This window comes from Protopterus annectens, chromosome 2.part0 (genome assembly GCF_019279795.1).
Source record: "Protopterus annectens isolate FY-2018-M chromosome 2.part0, PAN1.0, whole genome shotgun sequence".
Classification (NCBI taxonomy): domain Eukaryota; kingdom Metazoa; phylum Chordata; order Ceratodontiformes; family Protopteridae; genus Protopterus; species Protopterus annectens.
Window position 1 is genome coordinate 898,444,721 of NC_056728.1, and position 25,180 is coordinate 898,469,900.

The window sequence follows — 25,180 nt, forward strand, 5'->3', positions numbered from 1 at the left end:
ACCTCAAGGAGGCATACCTGCAATTCCCTATCAGACAAAACTGCAGAAGATACCTCAGATTCATAGCTGGTTCAATGCACTATCAATTCTCTTCACTGCCCTTTGGCTTATCTACTGCACCCAGGGTCTTCACAAAGTGCCTGGCACCAGTAATTGCATTTTGCAGACAGAAAGAAATTCAATTTTATCCGTACCTGGACGACTGCCTGATTCAAGCAGAGAGCAAGGACATTCTTCTAAAGTATCTGGCATTTGTCAAAAAGTTATTAAGTTGCCTGGGGTACACAGTAAATGAAAAGAAATCAAAACTAGTGCCTCACAAGAGATAATATTCCTGGGTGCCAGCTTGAACACAACGGCCCAGATGGCTCATCTCACGCCAGACAAGCAAGGACAACTGACTCAATACTTTCAGTTGATGGCAACAAAGACCCAACTCCCTGCAAAAAAAATTCTGCAGGCCTTGGGTTACATGGCATCTTGCATACTACTAATTCCATATGCCAGACTGCATATGAGGAAACTACAATGGTACCTAAAGAGTGTATGATCTCAACACTGTCAAAGTTTGGAAACAGTTATACCACTAATTCCTTGCCTTCAACAGGAGTTTCGATGGTGAGCTCAAGCTTGTCACCTCAACAAGGGACAGCCTTTTACTCAACCCACAGCCAGGCAAACACTGACAACAGATGCATCGGATTACGCCTGGGGAGCACACATGGCAGGAAAATGTATTCAGGGCAAGTGGCCCGCAGAACAAAGGCATCTTCACATCAATCAAAAAGAGATGCTAGCTGTACAAAATGCCCTTATAGCTTTCAAGGACCTGCTGCATTCAGGACAACTATTACTAAAGACAGACAACACCACAATTATGTGGTACATAAACAAGCAAGGGGGCACTCACTCCTACCCCCTCTGCAGACAAGCCATGACCTTGTGGAACACAGCTCTAAGCTATCAAGTTCATCTGCAAGCACAATTCCTGCCAGGAGAGAAAAACATACTGGCAGATGACTTAAGCAGAAACATCATGGATCCCCACGAATGAGAATTGAATCCACAAATATTCAGAATGATAACACAGAAATGGTGGAGCCCAGACATAGATCTGTTTGCATCCCCAATGAACTGCCAGCTACAGAAATTCTGCACAAGGAGTTACCATCCACAAGCATGGAAAGTGGATGCCCTCTCATTCAGCTGGAAAAACCTACAAGTATACGCTTTCCCACCACTACCTCTCCTTCCAAAGGTACTCATAAAAGCCAGGCAAGAAGAGCCAAAGATGATCCTGATTGCACCAGACTGGCCACGCCAGCACTGGTACCCAATCTTAAAGAACTTAGCACAAGAACCACCCTGGATTTTGCCTGAAATCCCACATCTGCTGACTCAGCACAACAATCAGATACTTCACAGCCAGCTAAAGACCTTAAACCTAGCTGCATGGAAAATTCCTTAGTCAAGCAAGCAATGCCTCTCTCCAAAGCTGTTATGGATGTCATTCTGGAGGCCAGAAGGCCTAGTAACCAGGAAAGCCTATTCAGATAAATGGAAGAGATTCTGTGCCTGGAACCAGGCCAACAGCTTTGACCCTCTTGTCCCAAACATTCCTCAGATACTACAATATTTAATTGAGATGCTGGGCAAAGACCTCTCCTTTTCATCCATCAAGATCCACGCCTCTGCCGTCTCTTCTCATTACAACATGGATTCACCAATTTTCTCTAATCCTTTGCTAAAACCAGTACCTCAGAGGGGCTAAAAACATAAGACTGCCCTGTAGAGCACCTACTCCAACTTGGGACCTCAACTTTGTTTTGGAAAAATTAACTTTACCTCCTTTTGAGCCAGCTAACACAGCAGAATTAAAATACAACTCTTGGAAAACTGCCCTGCTCCTGGCAATAACATCAGCACGAAGAGTTTCAGAATTACAGGCACGAATGGCAGTGGAACCTTTCCTCATTTTCCACCAGGACAGGGTGTCTTTAAGAACTAACCCTACGTTTATGCCAAAGGTGGTATCAAGTGTGGCTCTAAACCAAACTATTCACTTGCCAACTTTTTATCCAAAACCACAGAATAAAGGGGCGAGACTACTGCATTCTTTGGACATTCACAGGCAGTTATGCTTCTACTTGGACAAAACCAAAGCTTTCAGAAAATCTGAGCAATTATTGGTAGCATATGCTGCAGGAGCACAGGGAAAAGCCATTTCAAAACAGACCATTTCAAAATGGATAGGACATTGTATACGTTTCTGCTATACACACCATGGGAAGCCTGTACCTAGCAGCATTGGATCACACTCCACCAGGGCAACAGCCACTTCAACTGCCTACCTCAGAGGAGTACCTACCAAGGATATTTTGGAAGCAGCAACATGGAGTTCTGTGCATACCTTCACCAAGCATTACCATCTGCCTTTATACTCTAAATCCAGAGCTGGCTTCGCCACTGCTGTGCTGCAGGGCCTTATAGCCACCCCTAATGCCTTATAGAACCAGCCACCCTACCTCAGCTTTGGGATTCTACCCAAGTGTAATGACTGCAGCAATGTAACACGATGAACATAGTACAGTTTTGTACCTACCATAAATGTAGATGTTAGAGTGTATACACTGCTTCAGTCCAGGTTACCCTCCCTCCTTCCCCTCTTACTTGCTGGTACGTACCTATGTCTTCTACCCTTTACTACCTATGGGGAGTATTTGCTGGTAACTGAAAGTTGTTGTTTGCTTTTCTTATGTATGTTTTATTAGCAATTGGAATTGCCTACCTATTTGGGGGCACCTGACATCTGGGGCAAGAAAAACTGAAGAAAATGACATCGGCTGCAGCTTGTATACCCCTGTCGTACTGACGTCAGGGAAGAGGTGACAGCAACCGACGCCGGACCAAGACTTTGGAACTCGGGCTGACTGGGGAACCACCTGACGGCAGGATAAACCAAGTGTAATGACTGCACCAGTGTATACACTCGAACATCTACATTTATGGTAGGTACAAAACTGTACTTTCATGCCATGGTGGTGGCCACCAAGAAAGAGATGGCAGAAACCTCTTCTGTTCATCCTCCTAATAAAGACTCTGGGACTATGGACAGATACGGGAAAAGCATCTTTAGTTCTGCAAAATTTGCAATGAGATCGCTCAACTATTTAACCCACTTTACCCGTCTTCAATGAGATCTCCTCAAAGAGCTTGGAGATGCTCTACAGGGCAAAACAGATTATGCTGTTTCTGAGAAAGTAACTGCACAGCTTAGCACCCTTAATTCTATTGTGACCCTGTCCATGCGGCTCATTTCTTATGCAGCTGATGGATCGAGCCGGGCAGCAGCTTCAGCGATAGCTCTGCGAAGACAATCCTGGATGCGCTTATGCTCCTTTGCAGAAGCCTTCAAGTCCTCCTTTGTTAATACCCCATTTGATGGCTCTTCCTTGTTTGGGCGTAAAGTCAAGGAGACGCTCACTAGGTGTGAGCAGGAAGAAAAGACTATCTGCTGTAGGAGCCCATTTTTCCACCCCCACTAGACCATACCCCAAAGGGCAGAAAGGTGGGAAAATGTGGTTCCAAAAGTCCCAAGGAGCTTTCCAGAACACATGTAGTGAACCACCCTCCAGGGGCAGAGGAGGGGGTTATAATGGTACACGCCTCCCAGGTGGCAGAGGGGGTCCGCAGAACCAGGGTGACAGGGAGCTGATCTTTGGCAAGTCCTATCAGCGCTCCTGAGAGGAGGCCCGACCGTCCTGATGTGGAGGCAGTCAGGGGTCGTTTAGCTTTATACCCAGACACCTGGCTAGGAATTACATGAGATTCTTGGGTAAAAAGCACAAGTACCAGAGGCTACATCATTCCCTTTTCAGAATCCCCTTCCATTCATACAAGAATCCCAGACATTCCACCCAGTCTGCGGAATCTAGCAACCATAGAAATTCAAAGGCTGCTAGAAAAAAAAAAAAAGAGTCATCCAGCCAGTCCCGGTGGACCAGATAGGATCTGGAACTTATGCCAGGTTCTTTGTAGTTCCAAAGAAAACAGGGGACTGGAGGCCCATCTTAGACCTCAACAAACTAAACACCATTGTCAAAAAGGAAAAGTTGCGGATGGTCATGCTTCAGTCAATACTTCCATTTCTCGAAACGGGCGTTTGGATGTGCTCTATAGATCTCAAGTATGCGTACTACCACATCAAAATGGTCAGGCCATCCAGAGATCACTTGCGTTTCTGGCTGGGGGCCAGTCATTACCAATTCTGAGCTCTGCCCTTTGGTCTCACCACAGCCCCCAGAGTGTTCACCAAATGTATGGCAGTGGTCACGGTTCACCTGAGACGTTTTGGATTACGGGTGTTTCTATATCTGGATGAATGGCTCCTCACCACCACCACCAGGCATCAACTAATTTGTGCCAGAGATTACACTATCAACCTGTGTTCCAGGTTGGGCATAACCTTAAATTTCGAAAAATCTGCTTTATTGCCGTCACAGTATATTTCCTTTATAGGAGCAGATCTAGACACTACCACCTCCCTGGTCAGATTGCCGCAAGAAAGAGTAATATCTTTGCGAAGTCAAGTGTCCCATTTGTTAACGGAAAGGAGAGTTCTGGCATTCCAGGTTCTGAAGCTGTTAGGCACCATGGCAGCTAAACTCATAGCAGTTCCTCTGGGACGAATGCACATGAGGATACTTCAATGGTTACTATTCACACAGTGGTCTTAACAGCTTCCAATGTCACACAAGATTCTTCTGACAAATGCTTGTGAAAAGGACCTTCTTTGGTGGTTGAACAGCCACCAAGTTACTGTAGGTTGCCCATTTGTACTTCCCCCTCCCACAGCCACAGTGACCATGGATGCTTCCCTGATAGGGTGGGGTGGGGGGGGGGGGTTGTTTCAGGGAAGAAATGTCCAAAGCACTTGGTGAGACATGGAATCTCATTTGCACATCAATGTTCTAGAGTTGAGAGTGGTGTTTCTAGCATTGCAACACTTTCACAACTCTCTACCTCGAGAGAATATTGCAGTACAGACAGACAACCTGTCGGTAGTCTGGTACATCAACAAGCAAGGGTGAACCAAGTCTTACCCCTTATGCTGAAAGGCCCTGAGAGTTTGGCAGAGGGCTGTATCCAGCGGGTGCTTTCTGATAGCAATGCACATAACCCAGGTCATCCAACGTGATAGCGGACAAACTGAGCAGAGCCATTCTGTTGCCTCACGAGGGGTCCCTCAAAGAACAAGTGGCGGAAAGGATATTCCGCAGATGGGGCCAGCCTTGCTGCGACCTTTTTGCATCCCCGATGAATGCCAAATGCAGAAGCTACTTTGCCCTGTACCCCCCACCAGAGGACAGCCCAAGGGACTCACTTGTACACGATTGGCCCTCTGGTCTCCTTTATGCCTTCCCTCCAATCCCCAGATTCTTACACAAAGCCAAAAGCCTGGGAAGGACTATTATTCTAATAGCCCCGTTTTGGCCTCTGCAGATATAGTGCCCCTTCCTACAGCAATACCAAGTGGAAGAACCTTGGATTCTGGATCCAGTGCCAGACCTTCTGACTCATTCATCGGGAATTCTTCATCCCTCTCTTGTCTCCCTCAAACTGACAGCTTGTCTGCTCCACTTCCCAACCTAGCCAGGTCACATGATTTGTCTCCAGCGGTTCAACATATTTTAGTTTCCTCTCACAAAGTCTCCACCAGGAAACTTTATAATAGCAAATGGAGGCGATTTCTTCATTGGGCTTCTCAGCATGGTATTGATCCCTCTGTGTAGCCCCTATTCATAGTATTCTGGAATTCTTGACTTTGCTCTTTCACGATGGTGCAGCAGCTTCTATGATAAGGGTTCAATTGGCTGCCATATCTAACTTCCATGTGGGATGCAGTGGTTCAAACATTATGTCACACAGACTATGTAAAGCCTTTTTGAAAGGAACTCATCACCTTAGGCCACCTATCAGACATACTGTTACTCCCTGGAATCTGAATTTGGTGCTATCTCAACTCATTATTCCATCTTTTGAGCCTGCATCATCTTGTCCTTTGAAGTTCCTTTCTTGGAAGACAATTTTCCTGGTGGCTATTACTTTGGCGCGTAGAGTTTCTGAGTGTGTTTTTTTCTTGCTGGTTCAGCAAACTAGATCTGGGGTTGGTAGGAGAGCATTATGAGATAGGGACTGTGCCTCGAGCCACTCAAAGATCTTGAGCTTGGAAAGCGGCCGACTCGGAGCTAATGGATTGGCTCCAAACCCACGTGTAAAGAACAAAGGCGAGATGAACAACTCACGTGGAATGTTATGGTAAGAACATAACTTCTTTTTTCAGTGGCTGTTTAAGATTCCCGAGTATGTTTTTTTTTTTTTTGAGATATGCCGGGTCTGATATGTATATGAGTGTGGAGTCATCTGTATATTGTATTAAGGAGGCCTGTTGTGTGGATGTGTAGAGTGTGTTGGTAAGAATGCTAAAGAGAAGAAGGCCAAGGATAGAGCCATGTGGTACACCGTTTGTGACTGGGAGGTATGGAGAGAGGGTGGAGTGCAATTTTACTGACTGATACCTATTGAACAAGTAGCTTTTGAACCATAGAAGGCTGGGCTGAGATAGACCTAGTGAGAACATTTGAAGTCAGTTTTCTGTGACAAGCTGTGTTAAAAGCTTTAGACAGTTCTAGAAGTAAGACTAGTTTGCCATTATTTCTAGCTTTATTGACAGTACCTCCAGATGTTAGAAGTGCAGTGTTAGTACTGTGGGAGGATAGGTGTACTTCCTGCAGGAGATAGTTTAGTAATTGTTTTTGAATACATTTTTCAAGTATTTTGGAGAGGGGGGATATGATTGCTATAGTGCTAAAGTTGGTGAGGTCTGTTGAATTTCCTCCTTTGTGATTTTTTTTTCTGAGAGGGAGGGAATGTGGGATTCCTAGATTGACCTATATATAAGGATTGAGACAAAATAGGCTATGCTTTTGGCTGCTATTTTAAGGTAGTCTTTTGGAAGGTAATCAGCTGAAAATAGAGCATGGTTTGTGTAGTTTTATATAGGATTTGGGCACAGGTTTGAACCTGAAAGTTAATGTGGTTGCTTGGCAGGGATGAGATTAGTTGTTGGGAAATCCTTGTTTAGGAAAGCTATGCTATAAATTAAACAAAAGTTGAATTCTGTTGCAGTATAGAGTGGTGACTTATTGGGAGATGGGTTAGGGTTAAATTTTTGGCAGTGATGTAAGATGTTATATTGTCATATCTTGCCTTCATACTTGCTGGTTGGGTTTGGAACTGAGCATCGGTTCCGACTCGGCCTTATTCCTAAAGCTCGAGAGCTTCCACTGGGTCGAGGCTAGACCCTATCCCATGATGCCCCAGGAAAGCAACCCAGATCTCATTTGCCACTAAACTAGATCGAGTGCTTTTCTGCTGGCCTCAGGCTAGTGAAAAGTTTATATTTCATACTTTCAGTCTATTTAGTGTGTTCTTTCTTAAAATAAAAAAAAAAACTAATTGTTTGAGGTTATTGTGTTTAGTATCACAAGTTGCTGTTAGCTTGTTAGCGTTTGTGTTTTATCGCTTGTTGCGATCTGCTGTGGTTTGGCCATTGCTGTCATTAAGTCTAACATCTCTATCCCGTTCACCAGAGTTTTTTCTTTCTTATCCCTGAATCTGTTTTAAGTTAGAGGGTTCATTAAATATTTAATTTACTTCTCACCCATTTAAGTTAGAGGGCTCCCCTTTTTTTCACTCCCTGTCCTTCAGAGATGCGTTGTTTAAATTAGAGATGTCTCCTCTTATAGAAGAGTTCACCATTTAAATTAGAGGCCTCTCCTGTAATCCTCTTCCTCTCTCTCTCATTCTATCTAGTTTCAAAAAAAAAAAAGGTGTGTGTTTTTTGCTTCTTTTTTTTGTGAGTGTAGTTTAGTAGCTATCTCCTTTTAACGTAGTTTGGTATTTGTTATTCCTTTCATTATGTCTAAAGAAAAGGAATCTAAGCCTTCTGGATTTAAAAAATGTGACGCGTGTACCCAAAAAATGTCACTTACTGACAGGCACATAAGTTGCATGTATTGCCTAGGTGCAGTTCATTTACAAGACTCCTGCTCCATCTGCCACGGGTTTAGTTTGTGGGTGTTGCAGTAGCGGAGAAATAAGTTGATTAATAGGGGTTTGCTCAGGGATCCCTTTGAAGAGGCAATAGAAGGTGGTACCCAGACTTTCTCTAAGACCTCACAATCTCCCAAATATGAAAAATCTTCAAAAAGGGCTTCTTCCTCTGCTACAGTGTCTGAGCTAGCTAGGAAAGTTGCCAAGGACACTATTACAGACCCAAAGGCTTTTGGGCCCGAAAAAATCATCAACATTGGTTCCCCAAGCGATATCGGAATGGAGAGGTAGCCACAGACAGAACCGCTCTCCAGTCTTGGAGCCAATCTCCTCTGTGTCGCAATCACCATTGTTGCAGTCGGTTGCTAGCAGCATCAGATCCTCAGCCCACTCCTCTCATTCCTCCAGGAGCCTCTCGGATGAGGACATGGAACGGGTAGTCAAAAGGTTACTTCAAAATCCGGCTCTTGACAAAATTTTATCAGGTCCTGCCCATAAGGATGTGGAACTGACATCCATTACTGTCCCTTCTTCTCTTCCTCCTCCAACCCAAGGGGTATCAGAGCCAGAGCGCATGGATGTTTTTGTGATGCAACTGTCAGGCCTGAGGCTCACACCTGGGTTTTTGGTCCAGACTTCTGCTCCGCCTCTTCGGTTCCATCTTCGGTCAAGGGGTCTAGGAGCCAACGCTCCCCAGTCGGGTCCAGGGAGGGAATTTGGATCGGACACTTGTCAGATCCGATTATCCCTCTCGGGGCCTTGGTGCAGGTTAGCTCTGCGCCTATCTCCTTGGTGCGGGGAAAGTTTCCCGGCTCTTTGGAGCTAGAGGGTTCCTCGGGTCCAGGTTGTGGTGCTTTCAAGGTGATGCGGAGTGTGCTGTCCCCCCAAATGGCTCCATCCATGAATCCAAGCTTGAAGCCTTCTATGTGAAAGATGAAAGCGCTTAATCTTGGTGTGTTTCTACTGCAATAATCAGAGTTCGTATATATGCATTTTTGATGCATTTTCCATTTGGTTCCTGGTCTTTTGTTATTTGCACTGCACCAGATATTTGGATTTTGTCATTCTTTTCAGACATTCTTGAGGTCCTGAAACAGAGAGGTGGCTGGAAGACCCTTCTGAAGATGAATCTGTATACCTGGAGGCATTCGGTTCTCGACCCTCCACCTCTTGGGTGTCTCCACCTTTCGATCAGCTCCTTGGGGTGGTGAGTCGAAAGGCATGGGGCTCCCCAGAATGAGTGGAACCTATTCTGAGGAGGCCAAACAAGTTCACCTCTCCTGTGGACAAAGAAGTCCTCACCAAAGGTGTTCTGGTAGATGCTATGGTGGTGGCCACCAAGAAGGAGTTGGCTGAGACTTCATCTGTTCATTTAACGAATAAGGAATCTCGAATGATGGATAGATGTGGGAAGCAGATGTTCTTGTCAGGGACCTTTACTCTCCAGTCACTGATCTACCTAACCCACTGTACCAGACTTCAGAAGGATCTCATGAAAGAGCTGGGAGATACCCTCCAAGGTTCTACAGTTACTGAGGTGTCAGAGAAGTCTCCTCTCAGCTTGCTACCTTAGGTTCTATAGTTAATGCCTCCATCTGGCTCATCTCCTATGCAGCTGCTGGAGCAAGTAGGGCTGCAGGCACAGGAGTAGCACTTCGAAGGCATTCCTGGATGCGCTTTTACAACTTCTCGGAGCCCTTTAAGTCTTGCTTCATCAGTGCCCCTTTTGACGGCTAGTCCTTGTTCGGACCAAAAGTGAGAGAGACTCTGACCAGGTGCGAACAAGGAGGCAAAGCTGTGTCTGCTGTGGGAGTAAGTTTTTCCATCCCTACTAGGCTGTACCCCAAAGTCCAGAAGGGAGGGAAGATGCGGTTCTGTAAATCCCAAGGAACTTTGCCGGACGCATGTGGTGAATTTTCCCCCAGGGGCAGAGGGGGAAAAACAATGGTGGATGCTGCCCTCATGGCAGAGGGGGTCCGCAGAATCAGGGCAACAGAGAGACCTTCTGTGGTAGGCCCTTCCAACGCTCCTGAAAGGAGGCCCGACTGCCCACCTCTGGAGGCAGTCAGGGGCAGATTATCAGTGTACCCTGAAGCCTGGTGAAACATTACTTACGACAAATGGGTACAGTCTGTTATATCCAAGGTATACATCATACCCTTCTCTACACCTCCCCCACTGTCAGTCAGTCCCAGACATTCCACCCTGTCAAAAGGGATCTACCCTAGAGATTTAAAGGTTGCTAGAAAGAGTCATCCAGGAAGTCCCCGCAGACCAAATCTGATCCGGAACTTACTCGAGGTTCTTTTTAGTTCCAAAGAAGACGGGACTGGAGGCCCATTTTGGATCTCAGCAGACTAAACAAGTCTGTAAAGAAAATGAAATTCAGGATGGTAACACTGCAGTCTATACTCCCTTTTCTGACAAGAGACAATTGGATGTGCTCCATCGATCTCCAGGATGCGTACTACCATGTAAAGATGGACAGACAATCCAGGAGATATCTACGCTTCCGGCTGGGAGCCAGCTATTACCAGTTCAGAGCTCTGCCCTTTGGTCTCAATACAGCCCCCAGAGTGCTTACCAAATGCATGGCAGTAGTCACGGCTCACCTGAGGCATTTAAGATTCCAGGTGTTTCCATACTTAGACGACTGGCTCTTCACCGCCACCACTGAGCATCTACTAATGAAAGCAAGGGACACTACCATCCAGCTATGCTCAGAGCTAGGCATCACCATAAATTATGACAATGCCTTGCTGCCTTCGCAATGTTTTACCTTTATAGGAGCAGACTTAAACACAAATGACAGGATAGCAAAACTGCCTCACAAAAGGGTAATAACGCTGCACCATCAGGTTGCAATCTTGCTCAGGAGGAAAAAAGTTCAAGCAAAATTTGTTCTCCTGGTTCTGTGTTCGATGGCATCTGCAATAACTTTAGTCCCACTGGCACGCCTCCACATGAGAGTATTACAGTGGCTACTCTTTCCTCAGTGGTCCATACAGGAGTTACTCATGTTGCACAAGATCCTCATTACAAATACCTGCAAGACGGACCTACAATGGTGGCTTCAGTCCACGTAGGTAATGGTAGGCAGACCTTTTGTTCTTCCCCAACCTGTAGCTACAATGACCACACATGGACACCTCCCAGATAGGATGTGGGGGGGATTATCTGGTATGGATGGTCCAAAGAACATGGCAGGAACACTAATGTCACTTGAATGTCAACGTCCTAGAAATGAGGGCGGTGCTTCTGGTGTTGCAGGCATTCCAGACCAACAGTAACGATTACAGTCCAGACAGACAATATATGCATAGTGTGGTACATCAACAAACAAGGCAGAGCCAGATCTTACCCCTCATGTTGAGAGGCTCAGAGTATGGCAATGGGCAATATCTTCTCAACGTTTTCTGATCGCAACGCATATCCAGGGGAAATCCAGCGGGCTAGGGGACAAATTGAGCAGGACGAATCTTATGCCACACAAGTGGCCCCTGAAACAGGAAATTGCGAATCAAGTTTTTCACAAATGGGGCCAGCCTTGCTGCGACATATTTGCCATGTTCATGAACTCCAAATGCAGCAGCTATCTTGGCCTAATCCCCCCTCTAGGGGAATCACCAAGGGATGCACTTGTACACGATTGGCCCCCGGGACATACCTTTCCCCTGTTTCTGCTTATGCCCAAAGTTCTTCAGAAAGCCAGATCATTGAGGTGCAGGCTAATTCTCATCACTCCATACTGGCCTCGTGTGATATGGTTCCCCTTCCTATGGCCTTATCTCCATGAGGAGCTTTGGATCCTGGACCCAGTACTGGACCTTCTGACTCACTAATCAAGAATGCTCCATCCCTCCATTCAATCTCTCATTTTGACAGCTTGGCTGCTCAACTTCCAACCTTAGCCAGGCTTCCGAACAAATCCCCGGCAGTGCGTCATATTTTGGTCTCATCCCATAAATCTGCAACTAGAAAACTGTATGCTAGTAAATGGAAAAGGTTTTCTTGGTGGGCTTCCAAAAGTAATGTAGATCCCTTTACAGCCCCTGTTGGTACTATTTTGGACTTTTTAGCTGAAATTTTCAACCAAGGTGCAGCTGCAGGTACTGTGAGTGTACAGTTGGCTGCAATATCCAATTATCATGTAGGGGACATGGGCTCTAAGATAATATCTCACAGACTGTACAAAGCTTTCCTGCGAGGAACATTCATAATGAGACCTCCTATAAAAGAGCCACTACCTCCTTGGGATCACAATTTAGTACTGACTTCGCTCATTCTTCCTCATTATGAACCAGCTTCTTCCTGTCAATTAAAATTCCTCACCTGGAAAACAGTTTTTCTGACTGCTATTACTTAGCTAGGAGGGTCTCAGAACTGCGAGCTCTGTCTATACACCCTCATAGGGACAGGGTTTTCCTTAGAACTGATCCCTCTTTCCTTCCCAAAGTTAGCTCAGAGATCAATTTGAATCAATCTATTGACCTGCCAGTCTTGTTTTCCAAATTATGGCGACAAGGCAGAATACAAACTCCACCACTTAGACGTACACAGACAACTACGTTTCTGTTTGCATAGAACCCGAGAGTGGCGAAAATCTGATTAGTTTTTTTGTCTCCTCCTCAGTCAGTAAAAAAGGCACGCCAGTTTTGATGGTTACTTTATCAAGTGGCTCACTGACACTGTCTCCTATGCATATAACTCTCAACATAAGCATTTGCCAGGAAAGATTAAAGGCCATTCCACAAGAGCAATTTCTACTTCAGCCAACTTTCAGGACAGAGTACCTATGGATTCAGTCTGTGCGGCAGCCACATGGGTGAACCCCCATACCTTCATCACTGATTACAAAGTAGACATGGCCACCCTGAACAGGGCATCCTTTGGTTCCACTGGTCTAAAGAGCTTGTTCCCTTGAGCCACTGAAGAAAGAAGGTGCTGGGGATGCTGTCCCAACCAGCAAGTATGAAGGCGAGATAGGACAACATAACATAAAGAAGTTATGTAGTCACCATAACATTCCATGCTTGTTGTCCATAATCTCACCTCCATACTTGCATCCCACCCACCTTCCTCCTACCTTTGCTCCTGGAGGATCGAGAGGAATTTTTTGTGGATTGCCTACATATGTACTCTGGTTCCCTTCCTGCCTCAAGTGATAGGCTAAGGATAATTACCTTTTTTATCTACAGTGTAAGTTTTTGTTGTTGGTAGCTTGCAAACAAGATCTGGGTTGCTTTCTTATGGCATCATGGAATAGGATCTAGCCTCAAGCCAGTGGAAGCTCTCAAGCTTTAGTAATAAGGGCGAGTCGGAACCAATGCTCGTTCCGAACCCAACCAGCAAGTATGAAGGCGAGAATATGGACAACAAAGATTGAACATTATGGTGAGTACATAACTTTATTTCTTTATTGGCTGACCAGAATATTTTTGGGTTGTGTTTATTGTTGTTCTGAAAGTTGTTATAATATAGGTGCTTGCCTTCATTTATTTGTCTTTTAGTATGGTTGTGGAGCATTCTGATGTTTACGAGATATTGTAGTGTTTTATATTTTTGCCATTCTTATCATGGTTTATTCTTTATCTTGCATTAGCATTCTACTCTTTTTTAGATAGACAGATTACTTAATTTGTAGTCTCTTCCTTCTAGGGGGTGCAAGGCTATTTAGGACATTAAGAAAGTTTTATTGAATTCATTTACAGCATCATCTAAGAGGGGGATTTTTAGTGTGTTCCATTTAATAGGTGATAAAGTAGTAATGGATATTTCCAAGTTAAACTTGGAAAGGTTGCATGTTTTATAAGCATGCTGTTTCAGTGAATGTTTGAGATGTCTGGTTGCATAGATTGGTAGATTGTCATTGAGAAAGTATGGCATTGTACCTGTAGTGGTGAATTTGCAAGTGTATGATATTAGGATCCAGTCTAATAAGGAATTTGATGTCTTGCAATAACATTTGGGGCTACTAATTAGTTATGTGAAACTGTACAAGTTCATGCTTGATGTAGGGAAATTAGAGGTTGTGACCAACCTATTAATATTAACATCATCTTGTATTTTTTCTTGTGGATTTGTTATGGCTATCCAGTGTAGAATATCTTCCAGTGTAGCTGTATTTTCGCCAGGAGAGATGTAAAGAACAGTAATACATATTTGTTTATTTTCAGGAAAGTAATAGGAAGCTCTGCTGAATTGAATTTTGGTAATGGTTTGTTGCAAGTGGAAATTTGGTGGTAGATGGAGCAACTAGAGCAATATCACCACCTTTCCTGTTTATAAGGCCATTGTGGATGATATGTTAGCCAGGGGGTATAATTTTGGAGTCATTTATGCTGGTTATAAGCCACGTTTATGTTCTACTGAGAATTTCAGGCTTGTGTTGGGTAATCCAGGCACGTACCTCATTAGTTTTATTTCTTATGCTTCTAATATTTACGGCAGCAAAAGTTAGATTATTGGGGTGGGGGGGGGCAAGCTATTGTGGAGTTTCAGTAGTGTGTTGAAGGGAATTGCTTTGATGATTGTGGTAGGTGGGGACAGGATTAGGTTGAATGTCTCCGCCTAGAAGGATTTTAGTATGTTGGGGTATTATTTATTCTTGGGTTTTGGAGAGCATTTTTCCACTTAATTTTATATTAATTTGAGTTGAAATGGAGGTAATCAGTCTGTATTTAAACTGAGGGCAAGGGTCATGGTTTGGTGCAATGTGTGGAGAATTTAGGGACGAAATATGGATAGGTGGTTTGCACAGAGTTGGAGAGATGTTGAGAAGTATTACTGGGGGATGGGAGGATGAGAGATGGCTCAGTAAGAGGAGAAAAATAGAAGATAAACAGAAGAGAAACATGATTACATAAAAGGATCTATATTTTATTAGTGGCAGGTAATGGGGAAGTAGGAATCAAGAAGGAAGCAAGGCATCATTTACATCAACATGGCTAAGGCATTTGATTCTGTTCCTTGTAAGTCAGAGTCAGTTTGTCAGGCTGTTATTTTTTTATTTTATTTATTTATTTTACATTTATTGACCGGGCTAGTCTAACTGGATATATGTCCATTTTCAGTAGAGGCCTGGGGAGAAAAGCTCCAAGCGTACGCAGTAACAAATAATACAATATATACATTAGTAACATGAGTTATAGTACATTATTCAGATTGTACATGAGAGAGGCTAGTATAGAGTCTTATAGTAGGATTAAGCTAAGATCAAATACTGAGAACAAACAACATACGAGAGAATAAAGAGAAATATATATATATATATATGGGTCTACTACTAAACACCGACACGACGATTCCCCGACACAAAACTCACCGACGCCAAATAACCGACATCACACAAACCCGACAACGCAAAACACCGAACATCATTACACCGACACACGGAAAGTAAACAACACACTACACTACATAGCATACACACTAGCCCTGACCCAAACCCTAAGGTCCGACACTATCGCACACTTCACCTACCTGCACCCTAACCCTAACTCACTTAACCCGTCCCTAAACTACAGTCCCTCACTAACACACACTTACCTTACCCGAACCATACCTCCGACACAAACACACACTCACCTTTCCCACAGCCTAACCCAACATCCCACAATCTCGAGCACTTACCTGACCGCTCCTAACTCCGTCACCATCGCACACTTACCGGGTCGCGATCGCACATTCCCTTGTCGGTCTTTCCGCTGTCGGCAAATAACCCTGTCGGTAAACTTACCTGTCGGTCATCTCGCGTCGGTGAATATTCTGTTGGGGAATCGTCGTTTCGGTCATTAGTCGTAGACCCATATATATATATATATATATATATAAAAAAGGAACAGTATAGAGATTTATTTATTTATTTATTTATTTTTTATCTCTTTAGATTGTAAGTTGAGGTTAGCTTACTTGCTATTACAGGTAATCAGCATAGAGCAGTAGAGTAGAGAAGTAATGGGAGTGCAAGGTGGGGCACTGAGGTATCAGTCTGGGTTAGAGCAGGGACTAAGCCAATGTATTTTAAGATGTTCTTTGAGACGTTTTTTAAAAAGCAGTGAGGATGCAAGAGTTGAGAGTTCACTTGGAAGCTGGTTCCAGGTTTTTCCCACTGTGTTGGTGAAAAGTGAGGCCCCAGCTTTGTTATTGGATTTAATAGTCGAAACTAGAAGCCTATTAGCTGAGCGTAATGTAGCTAGATTTTTATAGGGAGTAATCAGATTAGCGAGGACTGGGGTATTATTAGGGTGGTAGAGGATCTTTTGGGTGATTACAAGTTGTTGACAAAGTAGATGGTTTTGGAGTTTTAACCATCCCAGTTGTTTGAGGTTGACAGTGGTGAGTTCGATAGGGGGGTGCCAGTGGCGAATTGGGCTATGTTATTATAGCTGGTTGATAGTTTGTTAAGGTTGTTTTTAGATAGATTGGTATATATGGCAGAGGTATAGAATAGGGTAGAGATCAGGTGTGTTTGAGCAATAGTGGTTCTAGCTGTTGGGATAAGGAAGGGCTTGATTCTATATAGGGAGCCTAGTTTTTTGTTAACAGATTTTATGGTAGTATTGATATGGTCATCATAGCTAAGGTTGTTGTCTATTGTTATTCCCAGGAGACTGGTTGTAGTGTCAGAGGAAATGCTAGTTCCATTGTTAGAGGTTATTGTGAGGTGAATTTGTGTTGACTTTTGAGTAGGAGCAAAGAGCAGTAATTTACTTTTTTTAGCGTTCAGGAGGAGGCAGTGTTGCATAAACCAATTTTCTACAGTGTTAAATACTGACTGGGTGAGGGTCTGGAGTGAGGTTATGGACTTGGCTGAACATACTAAAGTTGAGTCATCTGCATATTGAATGCAGATGGCTTGAGGAATTTTGGTATTTAGATCATTAATAAATATTGAAAAGAGAAGAGGGCCTAGAATAGAGCTTTGGGGGTACTCCAGTGTTCACAGGCAGGGGTGTGGAAAGATTATTGTCCCAGAGCACAGCTTGCGGTCTGTTTTCTAAATAAGATTTAAACCAAAGTAGTGCTTGTGGGTTGAGTGAGTGGGCTTTTAGTACATCAATAAGCAGGTGATGATTAACCATATCAAAGGCTTTTGAAAGGTTGATAAATAGTGCAGAGGAAAGAGAATTAATGTTACGATTTTTGTTTATACAGTCAGAAAAGGATAGCAGGGCGGTGGTTGTGCTATGGAATGGTCTAAAACTGTGTTGGCAGTTAGTAAGTAAATTATTATGGAGAAGGTGGTCAAGGAGTTGTCTGTGGATGCATTTTTCCATTATTTTGGCTATTGGAGAGAGCAGGGCGATTGGTCAAAAGTTGGAAAGGTCAGTAGATGACCCACCTTTATGTAGAGGGATGATGTGGGAGACTTTCCATATGGAAGGGATTGTGCTTTCTGTAATAGATGTTCTTCGTGTTTCGCTGTTGCAGTCATTACATTTGGGTAAACTGCTGGCAAAGTTGCCCTCAGTCGGCCTGATTAACAAAGTCTTGGGTCCGGCGTCGGTTGCTGTCCCTTCTTCCATAACATCAGGTCGTCAAGGGTATAAAACATGCAGCCAATGCCATTACATCAGTCTTTCTTTCCGTGCGGTGCCCGAAGCAGAAGCAGTTCGGAAGTGCCGGTCGGCCGACTCCTGAAATTTTTGTTTTCGAGTTTCAGATACGAAGTCTTCAACTACAAAGCTAAATACCCCATTGGGGAAACTTTTCCTTGCTCCTTACCGATGTCAGTAAAAGTTAATAATTGTATTACTTGTGGGAAGCAAATACCTCATAAGGATTTTCATTTGTACTGTATTCCTTGCCTAGGCCTTGACCACAACATTCCTTGCTGTTGGTTCTGTGCTTTATTTAATCAACGCAGTATCCGTTGTCTGTACACTTTTGCTTCTAAATATTTTGGCTTACGGTTTAATTATCCAGAAATTATGTTGGTTAGCAATCCGACTACCAGAATACCTAAAAAACGCAAAGAAAAAGACGGAGACAGGCCATTGAGGTCCAAAACTGCCGACAACGCCTCTCCTAAGCCAGTCTCCAGTTCGCTGGTACTCAGTGAGGCGCTTTCGCAGCCCCTAATACCCACTACTTCTGATTTGCAGGCCTCTACTGAGACCCATTCGGAGTCCGGTATGCAGCGAGATGCTTCAATTATGGAACCCACAGATGTCTCTACCTTGGATGGGTCCGGAGCCGGTGTGTAGGCACTGGCTTCTGAGGGTGTATTCAGGCCTACAGATTTGTATATTAAACTGATGCCATCTTCAATATTAAGGCCAAAATCTCAAACTATGTCTAAAAAACCGAAGCCTAGGCCACATGTGCAGGCCCCTATGCCTAAAAAAACAAATGATCAAAATGGCTGAAGATTTAATTACTCTAATCGGGGTAGCCACCCCCACCCCCCCTCTAAGAGGCCTCGGCAAGAAATTGACTATGAATCTTCTGAACAGGATTCTATTTCTTCTGACTCTTCTAATGAACAGGAATTGTTTATACCTACTTATGAGGACTCTGATGCAGAGGATTCCATTCCTTCTGCTTCTCCCCCTGAGGATTTTTCTTTTGGGGAAACTTTACATACCTTAAGGGAACATTTCCACTGGGAAAGTCAGGATTTTTTGAATCTAAAAAGAGGCTTAGGGATTTTCTTCTTCTTTCTCTGCATAGGCCTTTGGCTATACCTCTCCTGTTCTATATATTGTTGATGATGTGTTTTCAGAATGTAGTATGGCTCCTGATTCTCTGCCTCCGGCTCCTTGTAAGCCAGACAGATACTACAGGGTTCCTGACTCCCACAAATTCCTTTTCACAAATCCTGTTGCGGTTCCTGAAACCATTTCTCAGGGCCCCAAAGGCATTAAGGCTTCTACTGCTAAAAATCCTACCCCTTCTGCTAGAGATTTCAGGGTGCTGGATGGATTGTAGAAAGTCTACACTTATGCAACCTTGGCAATCAGGGCTTTAAGCTGTCAATTCCATATGCTAAAATATCAGCAGCATATCATGGGACTGCTTAAACTGAGAATGATGTTGATTTCTGACTGTGTGGAAAATAAAGATTTACAGGATCTATTGCATTCAGCTGAACAAGTTGGAAAATGTACTTTGCAATGTGGTTTTGATTCTTTGGAGGCCTCTTGCAGGGCTGCTGTAACTGGGTCTGTGCTAAGAAGGCATGCTTGGCTCAAAGAGCAGTCTCTGCTTGATCATGATAAAGCAAAATTGTTGGATGCTCCTTTACAACAGGACCGTCTCTTTGGTAATAAGGCTGAAGAAGAAATAAAAAGATGGAAGATAAAGCTAAATCTATGCAAACTGTGAAAGATTTCGTACAAGTGCAACCTCCAAGATTTAGTAGGCACTGGCCTACTAAGAACTCGTCCTTTCCATTTCCTTCAAGAGCCACTCAAGTCAAACCCAGACATTCCAAAGGCACCAGGTTTCAGTCCCAAGGGACTTTCAGAACAAACCAATGGGGTGCCTCCTCTTTCAAATCTGGAAACAACAAGACACCTCCCTATGATAAGCAATCTCAATGACTTCCCTCTACACTTACCAAGCACTTATCTTTTAACCACCCCTTTGGGGGGAAAGCTGGCTCTTCATGCAAAAAACTGGCAACTTATAACCCAGGACAAATGGGTTTTAAATATAGTATCCCAGGGATACAGATTTCATTTCCACATGTTGCCATCTCCAAATGGATGGCCAGACCTGCCCCCAAATCAGTGGGCAGAGGCCCAGAAACAAGTACTTTTCCTCATGAGCATGAGGGCTATTCAGCTAGTACCAGAAGAGGACAAGGTTTCTATTCAAGACTTTTCCTGGTACCCAGAAAAGACAAATCGTGGCGTCCAATTCTGGACTTATCTACTCTAAACACCTTTCTGGACATTCCAAAATTCAAGATGCTGACTCTTCACCAGTTACTTCCTTTGCTAGACAAAGATGCCTGGTTGGCAACTCTAGATTTAAAAGAGGCTTGCCTGCATATCCCAGTCGGGGAATCTTGCAGAAGATACCTCCGCTTCAATGCAGGCTACTTGCATTACCAGTTCTCTTCTCTGCACTGCCCTCTGGCTTATCTACTGCGCCTAGGGTCCTTACAAAGTGCCTAGCTCCAGTAAGTACATTTTGCAGGCAAAGAAATATTCAAATATATCCATACCTGGACGATTGTCTAATTCAGGCAGAAAACAAGGACATTCTTCTAAAACATCTGGCGTTTGTAAAAAGGGTTCCAACTTGTCTAGGGTACAGTATAAACGAAAAGAAATCACAAATGGTACCATCTCAGAAAATTACTTTCCTGGGTGCAAGCTTGAATACAACTGCCCAGATGGCTTTCCTTATGCCAGAAAAGCAAATTCATTTGGTGACTTACTTCAAACAGGTGGCCACAAAAACCCTGCTTTCTGCAAGGCAAATACTACAAGCCTTGGGGTTCATGGCCTCCTGCATTCTTCTAATTCCATATGCAAGACTGCATACAAGGAAACTTCAGTGGTATTTAAAAAGTCTATGGAGTCAACATTGTCACAGCCTGGAAACAATGATTCCTATCATACCTTGCCTGTGCTTAGAGTTCCTATGGTGGGCAGAGGCCTGCCACCAGAACAAGGGACTGCCATTCACACCACCCCCTGCCGCCCAAACCCTAACTACAGATGCATCAGACTATGCTTGGGGTGCTCATCTGGCAGGGAAATGCATTCAGGGAAAATGTAAATCAAAAAGAAATGCTAGCTGTATAGAATGCACTGACAGCCTTCAAGGACTACCTTCATCCAGGACAATCCATGGTTATATGGTACATAAACAAGCAGGGGAGTACACACTCCTACCCCCTCTGCAGACTAGTCATGGCATTGTGGAACACAGCCTTGAGCTATCAAGTACAACTACAAGCTCAGTTCCTGCCAGGAAAGCTGAATACTCTGGCAGACGAACTAAGCAGAAATCTCATGGACCCACATGAATGGAAACTGGAACCACAGATTTTCAACATGTTGACACGCAAATGGGGGAGTCCAGACATAGATCTTTTTGCCTCACCCCAGAACTATCAGTTGGACAAATTTTGCAGAAGAACTCATCACAAAAAAGCCTGGAAAGTGGATGCTCTGTCCTTCCGCTGGAAAAACCTATCAGTCTATGCTTTTCCACCTCTGCCTCTGCTCTCCAAAGTTCTACTAAAAGTCAAACAGGACAAACCAAAAATGATTTTGATTGCTCCAGACTGGTCTCGCCAACACTGGTACCCACTCCTGCACAGTGTGTCACACAATTCACCATGGCACCTGCCTCACTGTCTCAGCAGAACAACCAAACTCTGCACCCTCAGCTCCAAACTTGCAGTGTGGCTAATCACCTAAATTCACCCTTAACATCCCTCAGCAAACCTGTGATGGATGTCATTTTGGAGGCAAGAAGACCTAGTACTAGAAAATGTTATGCTGACAAATGGAAAAGATTCTGTGCTTGGAATCATTCTCAAGGGATAAGCACAGCAGTGCCCAACATTCCTCAGATTTTGCAATACTTAACTGAGATGCTTCACAAGGACCTGTTCTTTTCTTACATAAAAATTCATGCCTCAGCCATTTCAGCTCATTACAACGCAGAACCTCCCCTCTTCTCTCATCGTCTGCTAAAGCAGTATCTCAGAGGGGCCAAAAACATAAGACCACCCAGGAGAGCTCCAACCCCTGCCTGGGACCTTAATTTTGTATTGAAGAAACTCACTCTCCATCCTTTCGAGCCAGCTGCTACTGCAGACTTAAAATTTATCTGCTGGAAAACAGCTTTCCTTTTAGCAGTCACTTCAGCTAGAAGGATTTCTGAATTACAGGCTCTTATGGCAGTGGAGCCTTTCATCATTTTTTCATGCAGACAGGGTATCTCTCAGGACCAACCCATCCTTCATGCCCAAGGTGGTATCCAGTGTGGCTCTTAATCAGACTGTTCATTTGCCAGCTTTCTTTCCCACTCCACAGAGCAAGGGGGAGAGGATTCTGCATTCATTGGATGTACACAGACAACTTAGATTTTGCTTAAACAGGACTAAATCTCAAAGAAAATCTGAACAACTGGTGGTAGCATTTGCTGCAGGGGCAAAGGGAAAGGCTATTTCAAAACAAACCATTTCCAAATGGGTAAGCCATTGTATTCGTTTCTGCTATAAGCACCATAGAAAAACTATCCCCCAGGGGATCAGATCCCATTCCACCAGGGCTGCATCTACTTCAACCGCCTTTCTCAGAGGTATTCCTACCAGGGATATTCTAGAAGTTGCTACCTGGAGCTCAGTTCATACTTTCTCCAAACATTACCATTTACCAGTTTTCTCTAAATCCAGAGCTGGCTTTGCCACTGCTGTCTTGCAGGGCCTTATAGCTGGTCCTAATGCTGTATAATTTCCTCCTCCCAACCATAGCTTTGGGAATCTATCCAAATATAATGACCGCAACAGTGAAACACGAAGAACATAGTACAGTTGTGTGCACTTACCATAAATGTAGATGTTTGAGTGTATTCACTGTTGCAGTCCTGGTTACCCTCCCTCCAGCCCCCTATTTTTCTCTGGCTATACCTCTACTTTCTTTTACTATGCTTAATAGCCCTTTTGGTATATTTGCTTTTGGTTGGAGGTATATTTTTGTGTTTTTAATTTTATTTGCTCCCCATTTTGGGGGCACCTGACATCTGGGGCAAGAAAAACTGATTTAATGGCATCGGCTGCATGTTTTAAACCCCTGACGTCATGGAAGAAGGGGCAGCAACCGACGCAGGACCCAAGACTTAATCAGTCCGACGGAGGGCAACCTGCTACCAGATTACCCAAATGTAATGACTGCAACAGTGAATACCCTTGAACGTCTACATTTATGGTAAGTGTACACAACTGTACTTTCTATTTATAAAGATGGAAATGGGATAGGCAATGGCTTTAGCTGCAATTTGCAGATATTCTGCTGGTAGGCAGTCAGCAGAAGGAGTGCATGGTTTGAGTTTTTGGAGGAAGTTGCAAATGAGGGATGTGGGTACAGGTTGTATATGAAAGGTGGGAACTGGGTTGTTTGAGGTATTGAACGGTGAAGTGGTAATAGTTGGTAATGTATTAGCTAGAGTTTGGATGGCTTCAGTAAAGTAATTCTTGAAGGCATCAGCAATTTGCTTAGGGTTATTATGGGTGATACCTGATGGGACAGGGGTTTGAGTCACCTTGCTGGAGTAGTTTGTTCATGCCTGACCAGAACTTTTGTGGTTTTTGTTGGTGGATTTGGTGGAGGTAAAAGTGTTTTCTGTCTAGGAGAATGTCTTATCTGGTGGCATTTCTTAGCTGTTTAAAGTAAATGTGATTTTATGGGCTTTTAGAGGCTCTCCATTTGGCCCAAGTTTTGTTTCTTACGAGGATCTTTTGCTTAGTTTGTTTTGTGAGCCATGGGACAATTTTGGTCCTAATTCGGGAGGAGCAGCAGGGGGCATGGTAGTCTAGGATTTGTAGGAATCTAATATTGAAGTAGGTGACTGCTTCATCAAGTTGCAGATGTTACACTGGTGACCAGTCACATGCTTTCAGTTAATTTTGGAAGCACTCTGGTTGAAAGTGTTTTTTAGATCGGGCGGTTTTGTAAATATTACAATTAGGGATATGATTTTTTTATTTAATTATATAGGTTAGAGCATGTTCCTTGATATCATCAGGAAGGGTTCCTGGTTTATAAGTGCCAGGATGGCTGTTAATAAGGATACAGTCTAGGGTGGTTTCCTTACCACTTGATTTATGGATAATAGTAGGAGTGGTTATTACTTGTGAGAAACCATAAAGGTTTATGTGACTGATAGGACTGGGGGAGCAACATGTAGCCCAGTCTATGTTAAAGACACCTAGTACAATGGTTTCCTGAGGTAGGTGGGTAGAGAGACAACTAAGTAAGTTTTCAAGAGTATTGATGTTGTTACCAGGAGGAAGATAGGAGCAAATTAGATAGATGGATTTAGAACTGCTGATGTGAAGTTTAGCAGTAAGGGTTTCTGCATTAGTATCTGTGGGTAGGGACGCATTGAAGGGTGAAACTTGAGCTCTGATTTATACAAGATGGCTACACCTCCCCCCTTTTTGGTTTTGCGATCACATATAAGGATGTTATTTCCAGGTTGGGTAATTTCCTGGTCCTGAGTTGAGGGCTTTAGCCATGTTTCTGTAATACAGAGAATATCAAATGTGTGCATCTCTAAGAGTGCATGAAGGTGGGTAATTTTATTGTTAATGCTATGGATGTTAATGTGAGTTATGAGGGAGGGAGTTAGCAGGTATTTTTGGGGTAATGGAATTATGTGAAGTGAGGTTTTGCGGGTTACTTGGAATTTCTGAATTGAGGCCAGGGTTTGGATGAATATCACCATCTAATAGGGGATGTTGCTGAGGTTTTTGTAATATCTTTAGGAATGTGTAGTAGTTATTCAGGGTGATTTTGCTATGGAAGGAAGTAATATGGGAATATCTATGATACCTAGGAAGTGTATAGGTAGAAGTGGAGGTTATGTTAATGTGGTTGAGAGAGATTCCATGAGAAACTAGTAGAGTTTGATGGTGTGGGTAGTGTAGTTTAGGCAGAGAGAAATGTTCAATGAAGGTTAGTGTGTAGGGTAGAGTTAGAGAGGCTAGAATAGTGGTTAAGAGTAGTAGGTTTGTGTATGTAGAGGTATGTGTTGAGGCCATTTTGATGTGTGGGTTGAGAAGTAGAGTAGGTAAGGGGGTGGAGTCCAGTAGAATGCTAAAGTAAAGGTGGCAGAGGGAGAGAGAGCTGTATGAGGTAGAGAAGGTTAAGTGAAGACGTTGAAATAGTGCACTAAAATAGAGATGGTAGTACTAGAAAAAGCTGTATAATGTTAGCAATACAGGATGTAGTAGTGTGGAGGTGTTGGGGAGAGGGTATAACAAAGTGTGTAGAGTTACTTTAAGGATTTATTGAGGTTAGAGGTGGGGCTGTTAAGTAGAAGATGTAAGTGATAGGATGGTGGGGGGAAGGGGTGTGGGTGCAGAAGTATAAGG

At 43.7% G+C, this 25,180-nt stretch overlaps 1 protein-coding gene across 1 annotated transcript in view; it reads left to right on the plus strand.

Moving 5' to 3' along the window:
• Positions 1–25,180, plus strand: part of RIC1 (RIC1 homolog, RAB6A GEF complex partner 1) — a 2,584,659-nt gene that overhangs the window by 1,833,621 nt on the left and 725,858 nt on the right. The gene's annotated exons all lie outside the window — the stretch shown is intronic.